At 44.4% G+C, this 22,024-nt stretch overlaps 1 protein-coding gene and 1 long non-coding RNA gene across 6 annotated transcripts in view; one reads left to right on the top strand and one right to left on the bottom strand.

Annotated features, from left to right (window-relative positions):
* Window positions 1-22,024, bottom strand: part of LOC125709725 (collagen alpha-1(IV) chain-like) — a 198,732-nt gene that overhangs the window by 159,121 nt on the left and 17,587 nt on the right. The window lies entirely within an intron of this gene.
* LOC125709728 (uncharacterized) lies at window positions 148-20,270 on the top strand. 5 transcript variants are annotated; one of them, XR_007382821.1, is made up of 5 exons: window positions 148-1,156; window positions 5,296-6,227; window positions 8,238-8,431; window positions 19,408-19,493; window positions 20,240-20,270. It is a non-coding gene; the product is annotated as an uncharacterized LOC125709728 (long non-coding RNA). The 5 variants fall into 5 exon arrangements; XR_007382819.1 differs by lacking the exon at window positions 20,240-20,270 and adding an exon at window positions 19,910-20,081 and having other exon boundaries at window positions 5,296-6,033; window positions 7,922-8,431; XR_007382818.1 differs by lacking the exon at window positions 20,240-20,270 and adding an exon at window positions 19,910-20,081.

Here is a 22,024-nt window from a genome sequence, read left to right as displayed (position 1 = left end):
GTCACACATAGAGCTGTCAAGCTGATCTCAGATCAGATCATACATACAGCTCTGAAGCTGATCTCAGATCATGTCACACATATCGCTCTCAAGCTGATCTCAGATCTGGTCATACATATAGCTATCAAAGTGATTTCAGATCAGGTCATAAATACAGCTCTCAGGCAGATCTCAGATCAGGTCATACATACAGCTCTCAGGTTGATCTCAGACATCTGATCTCAGATCAGGTCACACATAGGGCTGTCAAGCTGATCTAAGATCAGATCATACATACAGCTCTGAAGCTGATCTCAGATCAGGTCATACATATCGCTCTCAAGCTGATCTGAGATGTGGTCATACATATAGCTATCAAAGTGATTTCAGATCAGGTCATAAATCCAGCTCTCAGGCTGATCCCAGATCAGGTCATACATACAGCTCTCAGGCTGATCACAGACATCTGATCTCAGATCAGGTCACACATAGAGCTCTCAAACTGATCTCAGATCAGGTCATTCATACTGCTCTGAGGCAGATCGCAGAGAGCTGATCTCAGATCAGGTCACATATAGAGTTCTCAAACTGATCTCAGATCAGGTCACACATAGAGCTCTCAAACTGATCTCAGATCAGGTCATTCATACTGCTCTGAGGCAGATCGCAGAGAGCTGATCTCAGATCAGGTCACAAATGGAGCTCTCAAGCTGATCTCAGATCAGATCATACATACAGCTCTTAAGCTGATCTCAGATTAGGTCATACATACAGCTCTCAAGCTGATCTCAGATCAGGTCATACATACAGCTCTCAGGCTGATCTCAGACATCTGATCTCAGATCAGGTCACACATGGAGCTCTCAAACTGATCTCAGATCAGGTCATTCATACTGCTCTCAGTCAGATCTCAGACAGCTGATCTCAGATCAGGTCACATATAGAGCTCTAAAACTGATCTCAGATCAGGTCACACATAGAGCTCTCAAGCTGATCTCAGATCAGGTCATACATACAGCTCTCAGGCTGATCTAAGACATCTGATCTCAGATCAGGTCATATATAGAGCTCTCAAACTGATCTCAGATCAGGGCATTTATACAGCTCTCAGGCAGATCTCAGACAGCTGATCTCAGATCAGGTCCCATATAGAGCTCTCAAACTGATCTCAGATCAGGTCATTCATACAGCTCTCAGGCAGATCTCAGACATCTGATCTCAAATCAGGTCACATACAGAGCTCTCAAACTGATCTCAGATCAGGTAATACATACAGGTCTCAAGCTGATCTCAGATCAGGTCATACATACAGCTCTCTGGCTGATCTCAGATCAGGTCATACATAGAGCTCTCAGGCTGATCTCAGATCAGGCCATACATACAGCTCTCAGGCTGATCTCAGACATCTGACCTCAGATCAGGTCACACATAGAGCTCTCAAACTGATCTCAGATCAGGTCATTCATACTGCTCTCAGGCAGGTCGCAGAGAGCTGATCTCAGATCAGGTCACATATAGAGTTCTAAAACTGATCTCAGATCAGGTCACACATAGAGCTCTCAAGCTGATCTCAGATCAGGTCTTACATACAGCTCTCAGGCTGATCTCAGACATCTGATCTCAGATCAGGTCACACATAGAGCTCTCAAACTGATCTCAGATCAGGTCATTCATACTGCTCTCAGGCAGATCTCAGACAGCTGATGTCAGATCAGGTCACATATAGAGCTCTCAAACTGATCTCAGATCAGGTCACACATAGAGCTCTCAAGCTGATCTCAGATCAGGTCATACATACAGATCTCAGGCTGATCTCCGAACAGGTAATACAGAGGTCTTAGGCTGATCTCAGAACAGCTGATCTCAGATCAGTTCACACATTGAGCTCTCAATCTGATCTCAGATCAGATCATACATACAGCTCTCAAGCTGATCTCTGATCAGGTAATACATACAGGTCACAAGCTGATCTCAGATCAGGTCATACATACAGCTCTCTGGCTGATCTCAGATCAGGTCATACATAGAGCTCTCAGGCTGATCTCAGATCAGGTCATACATACAGCTCTCAGGCTGATCTCAGACATCTGACCTCAGATCAGGTCACACATAGAGCTCTCAAACTGATCTCAGATCAGGTCATTCATACTGCTCTCTGGCAGGTCGCAGAGAGCTGATCTCAGATCAGGTCACATATAGAGTTCTCAAACTGATCTCAGATCAGGTCACACATAGAGCTCTCAAGCTGATCTCAGATCAGATCATACATAAAGCTCTCAAGCTGATCTCAGATCAGGTCATACATACAGCTCTCAAACTGATCTCAGATCAGGTCATTCATACTGCTCTCAGGCAGGTCGCAGACAGCTGATCTCAGATCAGGTCACACATTGAGCTCTCAAACTGATCTCAGATCAGGTCATACATATAGCTCTCAAGCTGATCTCAGATCAGGTCATACATAGAGGTCTTAGGCTGATCTCAGAACAGGTCATACAGAGGTCATAGGCTGATCTCAGAACAGCTGATCTCAGATCAGGTCACAAATGGAGCTCTCAAGCTGATCTCAGATCAGATCATACATACAGCTCTTAAGCTGATCTCAGATTAGGTCATATATACAGCTCTCAAGCTGATCTCAGATCAGGTCATACATACAGCTCTCTGGCTTATCTCAGATCAGGTCATACATATAGCTCTCAAGCTGATCTCAGATCAGGTCATACATATAGCTCTCAAGCTGATCTCAGATCAGGTCACACATGGAGCTCTCAAACTGATCTCAGATCAGGTCACACATAGAGCTCTCAAGCTGATCTCAGATCAGGTCATACATACAGATTTCAAGCTGATCTCAGACAGCTGATCTCAGATCAGGTCACATATAGAGCTCTCAAGCTGATCTCAGATCAGGTTATACATGGAGCTCTCAAACTGATCTCAGATCAGGTCACACATAGAGCTCTCAAGCTGATCTCAGATCAGGTCATACATACAGATTTCAAGCTGATCTCAGACAGCTGACCTCAGATCAGGTCACATATAGAGCTCTCAAACTGATCTCAGATCAGGTCACACATAGAGCTGTCAAGCTGATCTAAGATCAGATCATACATACAGCTCTGAAGCTGATCTCAGATCAGGACATACATACAGCTCTTAAGCTGATCTCAGATCAGGTCAGACATACAGCTCACAAACTGATCTCAAATCAGGTCATACATACAGGTCTCAGGCTGATCTCAGAACAGGTCATACAGAGATCTTAGGCTGATCTCAGAACAGCTGATTTCAGATCAGTTCACAAATAAAGTTCTTAAGCTGATCTCAGATAAGGTCATACATACAGGTCTCAGGCTGATCTCAGATCAGGTCTTACATACAGCTCTCAGGCTGATCTCAGACATCTGATCTCAGATCAGGTCACACATAGAGCTCTCAAACTGATCTCAGATCAGGTCATTCATACTGCTCTCAGGCAGATCTCAGATCAGGTCACATATAGAGCTCTCAAACTGATCTCAGATCAGGTCACACATAGAGCTCTCAATCTGATCTCAGATCAGGTCATACATACAGATCTCAGTCTGATCTCAGAACAGGTAATACAGAGGTCTTAGGCTGATCTCAGAACAGCTGATCTCAGATCAGTTCACACATTGAGCTCTCAATCTGATCTCAGATCAGATCATACATACAGCTCTCAAGCTGATCTCTGATCAGGTAATACATACAGGTCTCAAGCTGATCTCAGATCAGGTCATACATACAGCTCTCTGGCTGATCTCAGATCAGGTCATACATAGAGCACTCAGGCTGATCTCAGATCAGGTCATACATACAGCTCTCAGGCTGATCTCAGACATCTGACCTCAGATCAGGTCACACATAGAGCTCTCAAACTGATCTCAGATCAGGTCATTCATACTGCTCTCAGGCAGGTCGCAGAGAGCTGATCTCAGATCAGGTCACATATAGAGTTCTAAAACTGATCTCAGATCAGGTCACACATAGAGCTCTCAAGCTGATCTCAGATCAGGTCTTACATACAGCTCTCAGGCTGATCTCAGACATCTGATCTCAGATCAGGTCACACATAGAGCTCTCAAACTGATCTCAGATCAGGTCATTCATACTGCTCTCAGGCAGATCTCAGACAGCTGATCTCAGATCAGGTCACATATAGAGCTCTCAAACTGATCTCAGATCAGGTCACACATAGAGCTCTCAAGCTGATCTCAGATCAGGTCATACATACAGATCTCAGGCTGATCTCAGAACAGGTAATACAGAGGTCTTAGGCTGATCTCAGAACAGCTGATCTCAGATCAGTTCACACATTGAGCTCTCAATCTGATCTCAGATCAGATCATACATACAGCTCTCAAGCTGATCTCTGATCAGGTAATACATACATGTCTCAAGCTGATCTCAGATCAGGTCATACATACAGCTCTCTGGCTGATCTCAGATCAGGTCATACATAGAGCTCTCAGGCTGATCTCAGATCAGGTCATACATACAGCTCTCAGGCTGATCTCAGACATCTGACATCAGATCAGGTCACACATAGAGCTCTCAAACTGATCTCAGATCAGGTCATTCATACTGCTCTCAGGCAGGTCGCAGAGAGCTGATCTCAGATCAGGTCACATATAGAGTTCTCAAACTGATCTCAGATCAGGTCACACATAGAGCTCTCAAGCTGATCTCAGATCAGATCATACATACAGCTCTCAAGCTGATCTCAGATCAGGTCATACATACAGCTCTCAGGCTGATCTCAGACATCTGATCTCAGATCAGGTCATACATAGAGCTCTCAAATTGATCTCAGTTCAGGGCATTTATACAGCTCTCAGGCAGATCTCAGACAGCTGATCTCAAATCAGGTCACATATAGAGCTCTCAAACTGATCTCAGATCAGATCATTCATACAGCTCTCAGGTAGATCTCAGACATCTGATCTCAAATCAGGTCACATATAGAACTCTCAAACTGATCTCAGATCAGGTCACACATAGAGCTCTCAAGCTGATCTCAGTTCAGATCATACATACAGCTCTGAAGCTGATCTCATATCAGGTCATACATACAGCTCTCAAGCTGATCTCAGTTCAGATCATACATACAGCTCTGAAGCTGATCTCAGATCAGGTCATACATACAGCTCTCAAGCTGATCTCAGATCAGGTTATTCATACAGCTCTCAGGCAGATGTCAGACAGCTGATCTCAGATCAGGTCATACATACAGCTCTCAAGCTGATCTCAGTTCAGATCATACATACAGCTCTAAAACTGATCTCAGATCAGGTCACACATAGAGCTCTCAAGCTGATCTCAGTTCAGATCATACATACAGCTCTGAAGCTGATCTCAGATCAGGTCATACATACAGCTCTCAAGCTGATCTCAGAGCAGGTCATTCATACAGCTCTCAGGCAGATCTCAGACAGCTGATCTCAGATCAGGTCACATATAGAGCTCTCAAACTGATCTCAGATCAGTTCATACATAGAGGTCTTAGGCTGATCTCAGAACAGGTCATACAGAGGTCTTAGGTTGATCTCAGATGAGGTCGCAAATGGAGCTCTCAAGCTGATCTCAGATCAGGTCATACATACAGCTCTCAAGCTGATCTCAGATCAGGTCATACATACAGCTCTCATGCTGATCTCAGACATCTGATCTCAGATAAGATCACACATAGAGCTCTCAAACTGATCTCAGATCAGGGCATTCATACAGCTCTCAGGCAGATCTCAGACAGCTGATCTCAGATCAGGTCCCATATAGAGCTCTCAAACTGATCTCAGATCAGGTCACACATAGAGCTCTCAAGCTGATCTCAGTTCAGATCATACATTCAGCTCTGAAGCTGATCTCAGATCAGGTCATACATACAGCTCTCAAGCTGATCTCAGATCAGGTCATTCATACAGCTCTCAGGCAGATCTCAGACAGCTGATCTCCGATCAGGTCACATATAGAGCTCTCAAACTGATCTCAGATCAGGTCATTCATACTGCTCTCAGGCAGATCTCAGATCAGGTCATACATACAGATCTCAGGTAGATCTCAGACAGCTGCCCTCAGATCAGGCAACATATAGAGCTCTCAAACTTATCTCAGATCAGGTCACACATAGAGCTGTCAGGCTGATCTCAGATCAGATCATACATACAGCTCTGAAGCTGATCTCAGATCATGTCACACATATCGCTCTCAAGCTGATCTCAGATCTGGTCATACATATAGCTATCAAAGTGATTTCAGATCAGGTCATAAATACAGCTCTCAGGCAGATCTCAGATCAGGTCATACATACAGCTCTCAGGTTGATCTCAGACATCTGATCTCAGATCAGGTCACACATAGGGCTGTCAAGCTGATCTCAGATCAGATCATACATACAGCTCTGAAGCTGATCTCAGATCAGGTCATACATATCGCTCTCAAGCTGATCTCAGATGTGGTCATACATATAGCTATCAAAGTGATTTCAGATCAGGTCATAAATCCAGCTCTCAGGCTGATCTCAGATCAGGTCATACATACAGCTCTCAGGCTGATCACAGACATCTGATCTCAGATCAGGTCACACATAGAGCTCTCAAACTGATCTCAGATCAGGTCATTCATACTGCTCTGAGGCAGATCGCAGAGAGCTGATCTCAGATCAGGTCACATATAGAGTTCTCAAACTGATCTCAGATCAGGTCACACATAGAGCTCTCAAACTGATCTCAGATCAGGTCATTCATACTGCTCTGAGGCAGATCGCAGAGAGCTGATCTCAGATCAGGTCACAAATGGAGCTCTCAAGCTGATCTCAGATCAGATCATACATACAGCTCTTAAGCTGATCTCAGATTAGGTCATACATACAGCTCTCAAGCTGATCTCAGATCAGGTCATACATACAGCTCTCAGGCTGATCTCAGACATCTGATCTCAGATCAGGTCACACATGGAGCTCTCAAACTGATCTCAGATCAGGTCATTCATACTGCTCTCAGTCAGATCTCAGACAGCTGATCTCAGATCAGGTCACATATAGAGCTCTAAAACTGATCTCAGATCAGGTCACACATAGAGCTCTCAAGCTGATCTCAGATCAGGTCATACATACAGCTCTCAGGCTGATCTAAGACATCTGATCTCAGATCAGGTCATATATAGAGCTCTCAAACTGATCTCAGATCAGGGCATTTATACAGCTCTCAGGCAGATCTCAGACAGCTGATCTCAGATCAGGTCCCATATAGAGCTCTCAAACTGATCTCAGATCAGGTCATTCATACAGCTCTCAGGCAGATCTCAGACATCTGATCTCAAATCAGGTCACATACAGAGCTCTCAAACTGATCTCAGATCAGGTCACACATAGAGCTCTCAAGCTGATCTCAGTTCAGATTATACATACGGCTCTGAAGCTGATCTCAGATCAGGTCACACATAGAGCTCTCAGGCAGATCTCAGACATCTGATCTCAAATCAGGTCACACATAGAGCTCTCAAACTGATCTCAGATCAGGTCACACATAGAGCTGTCAAGCTGATCTTAGATCAGATCATACATACAGCTCTCAGGCAGATCTCAGACATCTGATCTCAAATCAGGTCACACATAGAGCTATCAAACTGATTTCAGATCAGGTCACACATAGAGCTCTCAAACTGATTTCAGATCAGGTCGCACATACTGCTCTCAGGCAGATCTCAGACAGCTGATCTCAGATAAGGTCAGATATAGAGCTCTAAAACTGATCTCAGATCAGGTCACACATAGAGCTCTCAAGCTGATCTCAGATCAGATCATACATACAGCTCTGAAGCTAATCTCAGATTAGGTCATACATACAGCTCTCAAGCTGATCTCAGATCAGATCATACATACAGCTCTCAGGCTGATCTCAGACATCTGATCTCAGATCAGATCACACATAGAGCTCTCAAACTGATCTCAGATCAGGTCATTCATACTGCTCTCAGGCAGATCTCAGACAGCTGATCTCAGATCAGGTCACATAAAGAGCTCTCAAACTGATCTCAGATCAGGTCACACATAGAGCTCTTAAGCTGATCTCAGAGAAGGTCATACATACAGGTCTCAGGCTGATCTCAGATCAGGTCTTACATACAGCTCTCAGGCTGATCTCCGACAGCTGATCTCAGATCAGGTCACACATTTCGCTCTCAAGCTGATCTCAGATCTGGTCATACATACAGCTCTCAGGCTGCTCTCAGTTTAGGTCATACATATAGCTATCAAAGTGATCTCAGATCAGGTCATGCATATATCTCTCAGGCAGATCATAGACAGCTGATTTCAGATCAGGTCACATATAGAGCTCTCAAACTGATCTCAGATCAGGTCACACATAGAGCTGTCAAGCTGATCTCAGATCAGATCATACATACAGCTCTGAAGCAGATCTCAGATCATGTCACACATATCGCTCTCAAGCTGATCTCAGATCTGGTTATACATATAGCTATCAAAGTGATTTCAGATCAGGTCAGAAATACAGCTCTCAGGCAGATCTCAGATCAGGTCACACATAGGGCTGTCAAGCTGATCTCAGATCAGATCATACATACAGCTCTGAAGCTGATCTCAGATCAGGTCATACATATCGCTCTCAAGCTGATCTCAGATGTGGTCATACATATAGCTATCAAAGTGATCTCAGATCAGGTCATAAATCCAGCTCTCAAGCTGATCTCAGATCAGGTCATACATAGAGGTCTTAGGCTGATCTCAGAACAGGTCATACAGAGGTCTTAGGCTGATCTCAGAACAGCTGATCTCAGATCAGGTCACAAATGGAGCTCTCAAGCTGATCTCAGATCAGATCATACATACAGCTCTTAAGCTGATCTCAGATTAGGTCATACATACAGCTCTCAAGCTGATCTCAGATCAGGTCATACATACAGCTCTCAGGCTGATCTCAGACATCTGATCTCAGATCAGGTCACACATGGAGCTCTCAAGCTGATATCAGATCAGGTCATACATAGAGCTCTCAAGCAGATCTCAGATCAGGTCACACATGGTGCACTCAAGCTGATCTCAGATCAGGTCACATATAGAGCTCTAAAACTGATCTCAGATCAGGTCACACATAGAACTCTCAAGCTGATCTCAGATCAGGTCATACATACAGCTCTCAGGCTGATCTCAGACATCTGATCTCAGATCAGGTCATACATAGAGCTCTCAAACTGATCTCAGATCAGTGCATTTATACAGCTCTCAGGCAGATCTCAGACAGCTGATCTCAGATCAGGTCCCATATAGAGCTCTCAAACTGATCTCAGATCAGGTCATTCATATAGCTCTCAGGCAGATCTCAGACATCTGATCTCAAATCAGGTCACATATAGAGCTCTCAAACTGATGTCAGATCAGGTCACACATAGAGCTCTCAAGCTGATCTCAGTTCAGATCATACATACAGCTCTGAAGCTGATCTCAGATCAGGTCATACATACAGCTCTCAAGCTGATCTCAGATCAGGTTATTCATACAGCTCTCAGGCAGATCTCAGACATCTGATCTCAAATCAGGTTACACATAGAGCTCTCAAACTGATTTCAGATCAGGTCACACATACTGCTCTCAGGCAGATCTCAGATCAGGTCAGATATAGAGCTCTAAAACTGATCTCAGTTCAGATCATACATACAGCTCTGAAGATGATCTCAGATCAGGTCATACATACAGCTCTCAAGCTGATCTCAGATCAGGTCATTCATACAGCTCTCAGGCAGATCTCAGACAGCTGATCTCAGATCAGGTCACATATAGAGCTCTCAAACTGATCTCAGATCAGGTCACACATAGAGCTGTGAAGCTGATCTTAGATCAGGTCATACATACAGCTCTCAAGCTGATCTCAGATCAGGTCATTCATACAGCTCTCAGGCAGATCTCAGACAGCTGATCTCAGATCAGGTCACATATAGAGCTCTCAAACTGATCTCAGATCAGGTCACACATAGAGCTCTCAAACTGATTTCAGATCAGGTCACACATAGAGCTCTTAAGCTGATCTCAGAGAAGGTCATACATACAGGTCTCAGGCTGATCTCAGATCAGGTCTTACATACAACTCTCAGGCTGATCTGCGACAGCTGATCTCAGATCAGGTCACACATTTCGCTCTCAAGCTGATCTCAGATCTGGTCATACATACAGCTCTCAGGCTGCTCTCAGTTTAGGTCATACATATAGCTATCAAAGTGATCTCAGATCAGGTCATACATACAGGTCTTAGGCTGATCTCAAAACAGGTCATACAGAGGTCTTAGGCTGATCTCAGAACAGCTGATCTTAGATCAGGTCACAAATGGAGCTCTCAAGCTGATCTCAGATCAGGTCATACAAACAGCTCTCAGGCTGATCTCAGACATCTGATCTCAGATCAGGTCACACATAGAGCTCTCAAACTGATCTCAGAACAGGTCATTCATACTGCTCTCAGGCAGATCTCAGACAGCTGATCTCAGATCAGGTCACATATAGAGCTCTCAAACTGATCTCAGATCAGGTCACACATAGAGCTCTCAAGCTGATCTCAGACCCGATCATACATACAGCTCTGAAGCTGATCTCAGAACAGGTCATACAGAGGTCTTAGGCTGATCTCAGAACAGCTGATCTCAGATCAGATCACAAACGGAGCTCTCAAGCTGATCTCAGATCAAGTAATACATACAGCTCTTAAGCTGATCTCAGATCAGGTCATACATACAGATCTCAGGCTGATCTCAGACAGCTGATTTCAGATCAGGTAACACTTTGAGCTCTCAAGCTGATCTCAGATCAGGTCATACATACAGCTCTCAAGCTGATCTCAGATCAGGTCACACATGGAGCTCTCAAGCTGATCTCAGATCAGATCATACATACAGCTCTGAAGCTAATCTCAGATCAGGTCATACATAAAGCTCTCAAGCTGATCTCAGATCAGGTCATACATACAGCTCTCAGGCTGATCTCAGACATCTGATCTCAGATCAGGTCACACATAGAGCTCTCAAACTGATCTCAGATCAGGTCATTCATACTGCTCTCAGGCAAATCTCAGACAGCTGATCTCAGATCAGGTCACATATAGAGCTCTCAAACTGATCTCAGATCAGGTCACACATAGAGCTCTCAAGCTGATCTCAGATCAGATCATACATACAGCTCTGAAGCTGATCTCAGAACAGGTCATACAGAGGTCTTAGGCTGATCTCAGAACAGCTGATCTCAGATCAGGTCACAAATGGAGCTCTCAAGCTGATCTCAGATCAGGTCATACATACAGCTCTTAAGCTGATCTCAGATCAGGTCATACATACAGCTCTCAAGCTGATCTCAGATCAGGTCATACATACAGCTCTCTGACTGATCTCAGATCAGGTCATACATATAGCTCTCAAGCAGATCTCAGATCAGGTCACACATGGAGCTCTCAAGCTGATCTCAGATCAGATCATACATACAGCTCTCAAGCTGATCTCAGATCAGGTCATACATACAGCTCTCAGGCTGATCTCAGACATCTGATCTCAGATCAGGTCACACATAGAGCTCTCAAACTGATCTCAGATCAGGTCATTCATACTGCTCTCAGGCAGATCTCAGACAGCTGATCTCAGATCAGGTCACATATAGAGCTCTCAAACTGATCTCAGATCAGGTCTCACATGAGCTCTCAAGCTGATCTCAGATCAGATCATACATACAGCTATGAAGCTGATCTCAAAACAGGTCAAACAGAGGTCTTAGGCTGATCTCAGAACAGCTGATCTCAGATCAGGTCACAAATGGAGCTCTCAAGCTGATCTCAGATCAGGTCATACATACAGCTCTTAAGCTGATCTCAGATCAGGTCATACATATAGCTCTCAAGCAGATCTCAGATCAGGTCACACATGGAGCACTCAAGCTGATCTCAGATCAGATCATACATACAGCTCTAAAGCTAATCTCAGATCAGGTCATACATACAGCTCTCAAGCTGATCTCAGATCAGGACATACATCCAGCTCTCAGGCTGATCTCAGATCAGGTCACACATAGAGCTCTCAAGCTGATCTCAGATCAGGTCATACATACAGATCTCAGGCAGATCTCAGACAGCTGATCTCAGATCAGGTCACATATAGAGCTCTCAAACTGATCTCAGATCAGGTCACACATAGAACTGTCAAGCCGATCTCAGATCAGATCATACATTCAGCTCTGAAGCTGATCTCAGATCAGGTCATACATACAGCTCTCAAGCAGATCTCAGATCAGGTCACACATGGAGCTCTCAAGCTGATCTCAGATCAGATCATACATACAGCTCTCAAGCTGATCTCAGATCAGGTCATACATACAGCTCTCAGGCTGATCTCAGACATCTGATCTCAGATCAGGTCACACATAGAGCTCTCAAACTGATCTCAGATCAGGTCATTCATACTGCTCTCAGGCAGATCTCAGACAGCTGATCTCAGATCAGGTCACATATAGAGCTCTCAAACTGATCTCAGATCAGGTCTCACATGAGCTCTCAAGCTGATCTCAGATCAGATCATACATACAGCTATGAAGCTGATCTCAAAACAGGTCAAACAGAGGTCTTAGGCTGATCTCAGAACAGCTGATCTCAGATCAGGTCACAAATGGAGCTCTCAAGCTGATCTCAGATCAGGTCATACATACAGCTCTTAAGCTGATCTCAGATCAGGTCATACATATAGCTCTCAAGCAGATCTCAGATCAGGTCACACATGGAGCACTCAAGCTGATCTCAGATCAGATCATACATACAGCTCTAAAGCTAATCTCAGATCAGGTCATACATACAGCTCTCAAGCTGATCTCAGATCAGGACATACATCCAGCTCTCAGGCTGATCTCAGATCAGGTCACACATAGAGCTCTCAAGCTGATCTCAGATCAGGTCATACATACAGATCTCAGGCAGATCTCAGACAGCTGATCTCAGATCAGGTCACATATAGAGCTCTCAAACTGATCTCAGATCAGGTCACACATAGAACTGTCAAGCCGATCTCAGATCAGATCATACATTCAGCTCTGAAGCTGATCTCAGATCAGGTCATACATACAGCTCTCAAGCTGATCTCAGATCAAGTCATTCATACAGCTCTCAGGCAGATCTCAGACATCTGACCTCAGATCAGGTCTTACATACAGCTCTCAGGCTGATCTCAGACAGCTGATCTCAGATCATGTCACACATATCGCTCTCAAGCTGATCTCAGATCTGGTCATACATACAGCTATCAAAGTGATCTCAGATCAGGTCATACATACAGGTCTTAGGCTGATCTCAAAACAGGTCATACAGAGGTCTTAGGCTGATCTCAGAACAGCTGATCTTAGATCAGGTCACAAATGGAGCTCTCAAGCTGATCTCAGATCAGGTCATACATACAGCTCTCAGGCTGATCTCAGACATCTGATCTCAGATCAGGTCACACATAGAGCTCTCAAACTGATCTCAGATCAGGTCATTCATACTGCTCTCAGGCAGATCTCAGACAGCTGATCTCAGATCAGGTCACATATAGAGCTCTCAAACTGATCTCAGATCAGGTCACACATAGAGCTCTCAAGCTGATCTCAGACCAGATCATACATGCAGCTCTGAAGCTGATCTCAGAACAGATCATACAGAGGTCTTAGGCTGATCTCAGAACAGCTGATCTCAGATCAGGTCACAAATGGAGCTCTCAAGCTGATCTCAGATCAAGTAATACATACAGCTCTTAAGCTGATCTCAGATCAGGTCATACATATAGATCTCAAGCAGATCTCAGATCAGGTCACACATGGAGCTCTCAAGCTGATCTCTGATCAGATCATACATACAGCTCTCAAGCTGATCTCAGATCAGGTCATACATACAGCTCTCAGGCTGATCTCAGACATCTGATCTCAGATCAAGTCACACATAGAGCTCTCAAACTGATCTCAGATCAGGTCATTCATACTGCTCTCAGGCAGATCTCAGTCAGCTGATCTCAGATCAGGTCACATATAGAGCTCTCAAACTGATCTCAGATCAGGTCTCACATAGAGCTCTCAAGCTGATCTCAGATCAGATCATACATACAGCTATGAAGCTGATCTCAAAACAGGTCAAACAGAGGTCTTAGGCTGATCTCAGAACAGCTGATCTCAGATCAGGTCACAAATGGAGCTCTCAAGCTGATCTCAGATCAGGTCATACATATAGCTCTCAAGCAGATCTCAGATCAGGTCACACATGGAGCACTCAAGCTGATCTCAGATCAGATCATACATACAGCTCTAAAGCTAATCTCAGATCAGGTCATACATACAGCTCTCAAGCTGATCTCAGATCAGGACATACATCCAGCTCTCAGGCTGATCTCAGACAGCTGATCTCAGATCAGGTCACACATAGAGCTCTCAAGCTGATCTCAGATCAGGTCATACATACAGATCTCAGGCAGATCTCAGACAGCTGATCTCAGATCAGGTCACATATAGAGCTCTCAAACTGATCTCAGATCAGGTCACACATAGAACTGTCAAGCCGATCTCAGATCAGATCATACATTCAGCTCTGAAGCTGATCTCAGATCAGGTCATACATACAGCTCTCAAGCTGATCTCAGATCAAGTCAATCATACAGCTCTCAGGCAGATCTCAGACATCTGACCTCAGATCAGGTCTTACATACAGCTCTCAGGCTGATCTCAGACAGCTGATCTCAGATCATGTCACACATATCGCTCTCAAGCTGATCTCAGATATGGTCATACATATAGTTATCAAAGTGATCTCAGATCAGGTCATAAATACAGCTCTCAGGCAGATCTCAGACAGCTGATCTCAGATAAGGTCACATATAGAGCTCTCAAGCTGATCTCAGATCAGGTCACACATAGAGCTCTCAAGCTGATCGCAGATCAGGTCATACATACAGATCTCAGGCTGATCTCAGACAGCTGATCTCAGATCAGGTCACACATTGAGCTCTCAAGCTGATATCAGATCAGGTCATACATACAGGTCTCAAGCTGATCTCAGATCAGGTCATACATACAGCTCTCTGACTGATCTCAGATCAGGTCAAACATATAGCTCTCAAGCTGATCTCAGATCAGGTCACACATGGAGCTCTCAAGCTGATCTCAGATCAGATCATACATACAGCTCTGAAGCTAATCTCAGATCAGGTCATACATACAGCTCTCAAGCTGATCTCAGATCAGGTCACACATGGAGCTCTCAAGCTGATCTCAGATCAGATCATACATACAGCTCTGAAGCTAATCTCAGATCAGGTCATACATACAGCTCTCAAGCTGATCTCAGATCAGGTCATACATACAGCTATCAGGCTGATCTCAGACATCTGATCTCAGATCAGGTCACACATAGAGCTCTCAAACTGATCTCAGATCAGGTCATTCATACTGCTCTCAGGCAGATCTCAGACAGCTGATCTCAGATCAGGTCACATATAGAGCTCTCAAACTGATCTCAGATCAGGTCACACATAGAGCTCTCAAGCTGATCTCAGATCAAGTAATACATACAGCTCTTAAGCTGATCTCAGATCAGGTCATACATATAGATCTCAAGCAGATCTCAGATCAGGTCACACATGGAGCTCTCAAGCTGATCTCTGATCAGATCATACATACAGCTCTCAAGCTGATCTCAGATCAGGTCATACATACAGCTCTCAGGCTGATCTCAGACATCTGATCTCAGATCAGGTCACACATAGAGCTCTCAAACTGATCTCAGATCAGGTCATTCATACTGCTCTCAGGCAGATCTCAGTCAGCTGATCTCAGTCAGCTGATCTCAGATCAGGTCACATATAGAGCTCTCAAACTGATCTCAGATCAGGTCTCACATAGAGCTCTCAAGCTGATCTCAGATCAGATCATACATACAGCTATGAAGCTGATCTCAAAACAGGTCAAACAGAGGTCTTAGGCTGATCTCAGAACAGCTGATCTCAGATCAGGTCACAAATGGAGCTCTCAAGCTGATCTCAGATCAGGTCATACATATAGCTCTCAAGCAGATCTCAGATCAGGTCACACATGGAGCACTCAAGCTGATCTCAGATCAGATCATACATACAGCTCTAAAGCTAATCTCAGATCAGGTCATACATACAGCTCTCAAGCTGATCTCAGATCAGGACATACATCCAGCTCACAGGCTGATCTCAGACAGCTGATCTCAGATCAGGTCACACATAGAGCTCTCAAGCTGATCTCAGATCAGGTCATACATACAGATCTCAGGCAGATCTCAGACAGCTGATCTCAGATCAGGTCACATATAGAGCTCTCAAACTGATCTCAGATCAGGTCACACATAGAACTGTCAAGCCGATCTCAGATCAGATCATACATTCAGCTCTGAAGCTGATCTCAGATCAGGTCATACATACAGCTCTCAAGCTGATCTCAGATCAAGTCATTCATACAGCTCTCAGGCAGATCTCAGACATCAGACCTCAGATCAGGTCTTACATACAGCTCTCAGGCTGATCTCAGACAGCTGATCTCAGATCATGTCACACATATCGCTCTCAAGCTGATCTCAGATCTGGTCATACATATAGCTATCAAAGTGATCTCAGATCAGGTCATAAATACAGCTCTCAGGCAGATCTCAGACAGCTGATCTCAGATCAGGTCACATATAGAGCTCTCAAGCTGATCTCAGATCAGGTCACACATAGAGCTCTCAAGCTGATCGCAGATCAGGTCATACATACAGATCTCAGGCTGATCTCAGACAACTGATCTCAGATCAGGTCACACATTGAGCTCTCAAGCTGATATCAGATCAGGTCATACATACAGGTCTCAAGCTGATCTCAGATCAGGTCATACATACAGCTCTCTGACTGATCTCAGATCAGGTCAAACATATAGCTCTCAAGCTGATCTCAGATCAGGTCACACATGGAGCTCTCAAGCTGATCTCAGATCAGATCATACATACAGCTCTGAAGCTAATCTCAGATCAGGTCATACATACAGCTCTCAAGCTGATCTCAGATCAGGCCACACATGGAGCTCTCAAGCTGATCTCAGATCAGATCATACATACAGCTCTGAAGCTAATCTCAGATCAGGTCATACATACAGCTCTCAAGCTGATCTCAGATCAGGTCATACATACAGCTCTCAGGCTGATCTCAGACATCTGATCTCAGATCAGGTCACATATAGAGCTCTCAAACTGATCTCAGATCAGGTCACACATAGAGCTCTCAAGCTGATCTCAGATCAGATCATACATACAGCTCTGAAGCTGATCTCAGAACAGGTCATACAGAGGTCTTAGGCTGATCTCAGAACAGCTGATCTCAGATCAGGTCACAAATGGTGCTCTCAAGCTGATCTCAGATCAGGTCATACATACACCTCTTAAGCTGATCTCAGATCAGGTCATACATACAGCTCTCAAGCTGATCTCAGACCAGATCATACATACAGCTCCCTGACTGATCTCAGATCAGGTCAAACATATAGCTCTCAAGCTGATCTCAGATCAGGTCACACATGGAGCTCTCAAGCTGATCTCAGATCAGATCATACATACAGCTCAGAAGCTAATCTCAGATCAGGTCATACATAAAGCTCTCAAGCTGATCTCAGATCAAGACATACATCCAGCTCTCAGGCTGATCTCAGACATCTGATCTCAGATCAGGTCACACATAGAGCTCTCAAACTGATCTCATATCAGGTCATTCATACTGCTCTCAGGCAGATCTCAGACAGCTGATCTCAGATCAGGTCACACATAGAGCTCTCAAGCTGATCTCAGATCAGGTCATACATACAGATCTCAGGCAGATCTCAGACAGCTGATCTCAGATCAGGTCACATATAGAGCTCTCAAACTGATCTCAGATCAGGTCACACATAGAACTGTCAAGCTGATCTCAGATCAGATCATACATACAGCTCTGAAGCTAATCTCAGATCAGGTCATACATACAGCTCTCAAGCTGATCTCAGATCAGGTCATACATACAGCTCTCAGGCTGATCTCAGACATCTGATCTCAGATCAGGTCACATATAGAGCTCTCAAACTGATCTCAGATCAGGTCACACATAGAGCTCTCAAGCTGATCTCAGATCAGATCATACATACAGCTCTGAAGCTGATCTCAGAACAGGTCATACAGAGGTCTTAGGCTGATCTCAGAACAGCTGATCTCAGATCAGGTCACAAATGGAGCTCTCAAGCTGATCTCAGATCAGGTCATACATACACCTCTTAAGCTGATCTCAGTTCAGGTCATACATACAGCTCTCAAACTGATCTCAGACCAGATCATACATACAGCTCCCTGACTGATCTCAGATCAGGTCAAACATATAGCTCTCAAGCTGATCTCAGATCAGGTCACACATGGAGCTCTCAAGCTGATCTCAGATCAGATCATACATACAGCTCAGAAGCTAATCTCAGATCAGGTCATACATACAGCTCTCAAGCTGATCTCAGATCAAGACATACATCCAGCTCTCAGGCTGATCTCAGACATCTGATCTCAGATCAGGTCACACATAGAGCTCTCAAACTGATCTCATATCAGGTCATTCATACTGCTCTCAGGCAGATCTCAGACAGCTGATCTCAGATCAGGTCACACATAGAGCTCTCAAGCTGATCTCAGATCAGGTCATACATACAGATCTCAGGCAGATCTCAGACAGCTGATCTCAGATCAGGTCACATATAGAGCTCTCAAACTGATCTCAGATCAGGTCACACATAGAACTGTCAAGCTGATCTCAGATCAGATCATACATACAGCTCTGAAGCTGATCTCAGATCAGGTCATACATACAGCTCTCAAGCTGATCTCAGATCAGGTCATTCATACAGCTCTCAGGCTGATCTCAGACAGCTGATCTCAGATCATGTCACACATATCGCTCTCAAGCCGATCTCAGATCAGGTCATGCATACAGCTCTCATGCTGATCTCAGATCAGGTCATACATACAGCTCTCAGGCTGATCTCAGATCAGGTCATTCATACTGCTCTCAGGCATATCTCAGACAGCTGATCTCAGATCAGGTCACATATAGAGCTCTCAAACTGATCTCAGATCAGGTCATACATACAGCTCTTAAGCTGATCTCAGATCAGGTCATACATACAGCTCTCAAGCTGATCTCAGATCAGGTCACACATAGAGCTCTCAAACTGATCTCAGATCAGGTCATTCATACAGCTCTCAGGCAGATCTCAGACAGCTGATCTCAGATCAGGTCCAATATAGAGCTCTCAAACTGATCTCAGATCAGGTCACACATAGAGCTCTCAAGCTGATCTCTGATCAGATCATACATACAGCTCTGAAGCAGATCTCAGATCAGGTCATACATATAGCTCTCAAGCTGATCTCAGATCAGGTCATTCATACATCTCTCAGGCAGATCTCAGACATCTGATATCAGATCAGGTCACACATAAAGTTGTCAAAATGATCTCAAATCAGGTCATTCCTACAACTCTCAGGCAGATCTCAGACAGCTGACCTCAGATCAGGTCACAAATAAAGCTCTCAAACTGATATCAGATCAGGTCATACATATAGCTCTCAAGCTGATCTCAGATCAGGTCATTCATACATCTCTCAGGCAGATCTCAGACATCTGATATCAGATCAGGTCACACATAGAGTTGTCAAAATGATCTCAGATCAGGTCATTCCTACAACTCTCAGGCAGATCTCAGACAGCTGACCTCAGATCAGGTCACAAATAAAGCTCTCAAACTGATATCAGATCAGGTCACACATAGAGCTCTCAAGCTGATCCCAGATCAGGTCATAGATACACATCTCAGGCAGATCTCAGACATCTGATATAAGATCAGGTCACACATAGAGTTGTCAAACTGATCTCAGATCAGGTCATTCATACAGCTCTCAGGCAGATCTCAGACAGCTGATCTCAGATCAGGTCACAAATAAAGCTCTCAAACTGATATCAGATCAGGTCACACATACAGCTCTGAAGCAGATCTCAGATCAGGTCATACATATACCTCTCAAGCTGATCTCAGATCAGGTCATTCATACATCTCTCAGGCAGATCTCAGACATCTGATATCAGATCAGGTCACACATAGAGTTGTCAAACTGATCTCAGATCAGGTCATTCATACAGCTCTCAGGCAGATCTCAGACATCTGATATCAGATCAGGTCACACATAGAGTTGTCAAACTGATCTCAGATCAGGTCATTCATACAGCTCTCAGGCAGATCTCAGACAGCTGATCTCAGATCAGGTCACAAATAAAGCTCTCAAACTGATATCAGATCATGTCACACATAGAGCTCTCAAGCTGATCTCTGATCAGGTCATACATACAGATCTCAAGCTGATCTCTGATCAGGTCATACATACAGGTCTTAGGCTGATCTCAGAACAGGTCATACAGAGGTCTTAGGCTGATCTCAGAACAGCTGATCTCAGATCAGGTCACACATACAGCTCTCACACTGATCTCAGATCAGGTCATACATACAGCTCTCAAGCTGATCTCAGACAGCTGATCTCAGATCAGGTCACACATTGAGCTCTCAAGCTGATCTCAGATCAGGTCAAACATACAACTCTCAAGCTGATCTCAGATCAGGTCATACATACAGGTATTAGGCTGATCACAGAACAGGTCATACAGAGGTCTTAGGCTGATCTCAGAACAGCTGATCTCAGATCAGGTCACACATAGAGCTCTCAAGCTGATCTCAGATCAGGTCATACATACAGCTCTCTGGCTGATCAACGATCAGGTCATACATACAGCTCTCTGGCTGATCTTAGAACAACTGATCACAGAACAGTTCATACATATAGCTCTCAGGCTGATCTTAGAACAACTGATCTCAGATCAGGTCACAAATAGAGCTCTTAAGCTGATCTCAGATCAGGTCATACATACGGGTATTAGGCTGATCTCAGAACAGGTCATACAGAGGTCTTAGCCTGATCTCAGAACAGCTGATCTTAGATCAGGTCACACATGGAGCTCTCAAGCTGATCTCAGATCAGGTCATACATACAGCTCTCAAGCTGATCTCAGATCAGGTCATACATACGGCTCTCAGGCTGATCTCAGATCAGGTCATACATAGAGGTCTCAGGCTGTTCTTAGAACAACTGATCTCAGATCAGGTCACAAATAGAGTTCTTAAGCTGATCTCAGATCACGTCACACATACAGCTCTTAAGCTGATCTCAGACCAGGTCAGACATACAGGTCTCAGGCTGATCTCAGAACAGGTTATACATACAGCTCTCAGGCTGATCTTAGAACAACTGATCTCAGATCAGGTCACACATATCCCTCTCAAGCTGATCTCAGATCTGGTCATACATACAGCTCTCGAGCAACTATCAGATCAGGTCATACATATAGCTATTAAAGTGATCTCAGATCAGGTCATACATACAGCTGTCAAGCTGATCTCAGATCAGGTCATACATACAGCTCTCAGGGTGATCTCAGATCAGGTCATACATATAGGTCTCAGGCTGGTCTCAGGTCAGGTCACAAATAGAGCTCTTAAGCTGATCTCAGACATCTGATCTCAGATCAGGTCACACATAGAGCTCTCAAACTGATATCAGATCAGGTCATACATACAGGTCTCAGGCTGATCTCAGATCAGGTCTTACATACAGCTCTCAGGCTGATCTCAGACAGCTAATCTCAGATCAGGTCACACATAGCGCTCTCAAGCTGATCTCAGATCTGGTCATACATACAGCTCTCGAGCTGGTCTCAGATCAGGTCATACATACAGCTTTCAGACAGATCTCAGACAGCTGATCTCAGATCAGGTCACATATAGAGCTCTCAAACTGATCTCAGATCAGATCACACATAGAGCTCTCAAGCTGATCTCAGATCAGGTCATACATTCAGATCTCAGGCTGATCTCAGACAGCTGATCTCAGATCAGGTCACACATGGAGCTCAC

The sequence above is a fragment of the Brienomyrus brachyistius genome, chromosome 16 (assembly GCF_023856365.1).
Source record: "Brienomyrus brachyistius isolate T26 chromosome 16, BBRACH_0.4, whole genome shotgun sequence".
Taxonomy (NCBI): Eukaryota; Metazoa; Chordata; class Actinopteri; order Osteoglossiformes; family Mormyridae; genus Brienomyrus; species Brienomyrus brachyistius.
This window is presented reverse-complemented; position numbering and strand designations above follow the sequence as displayed.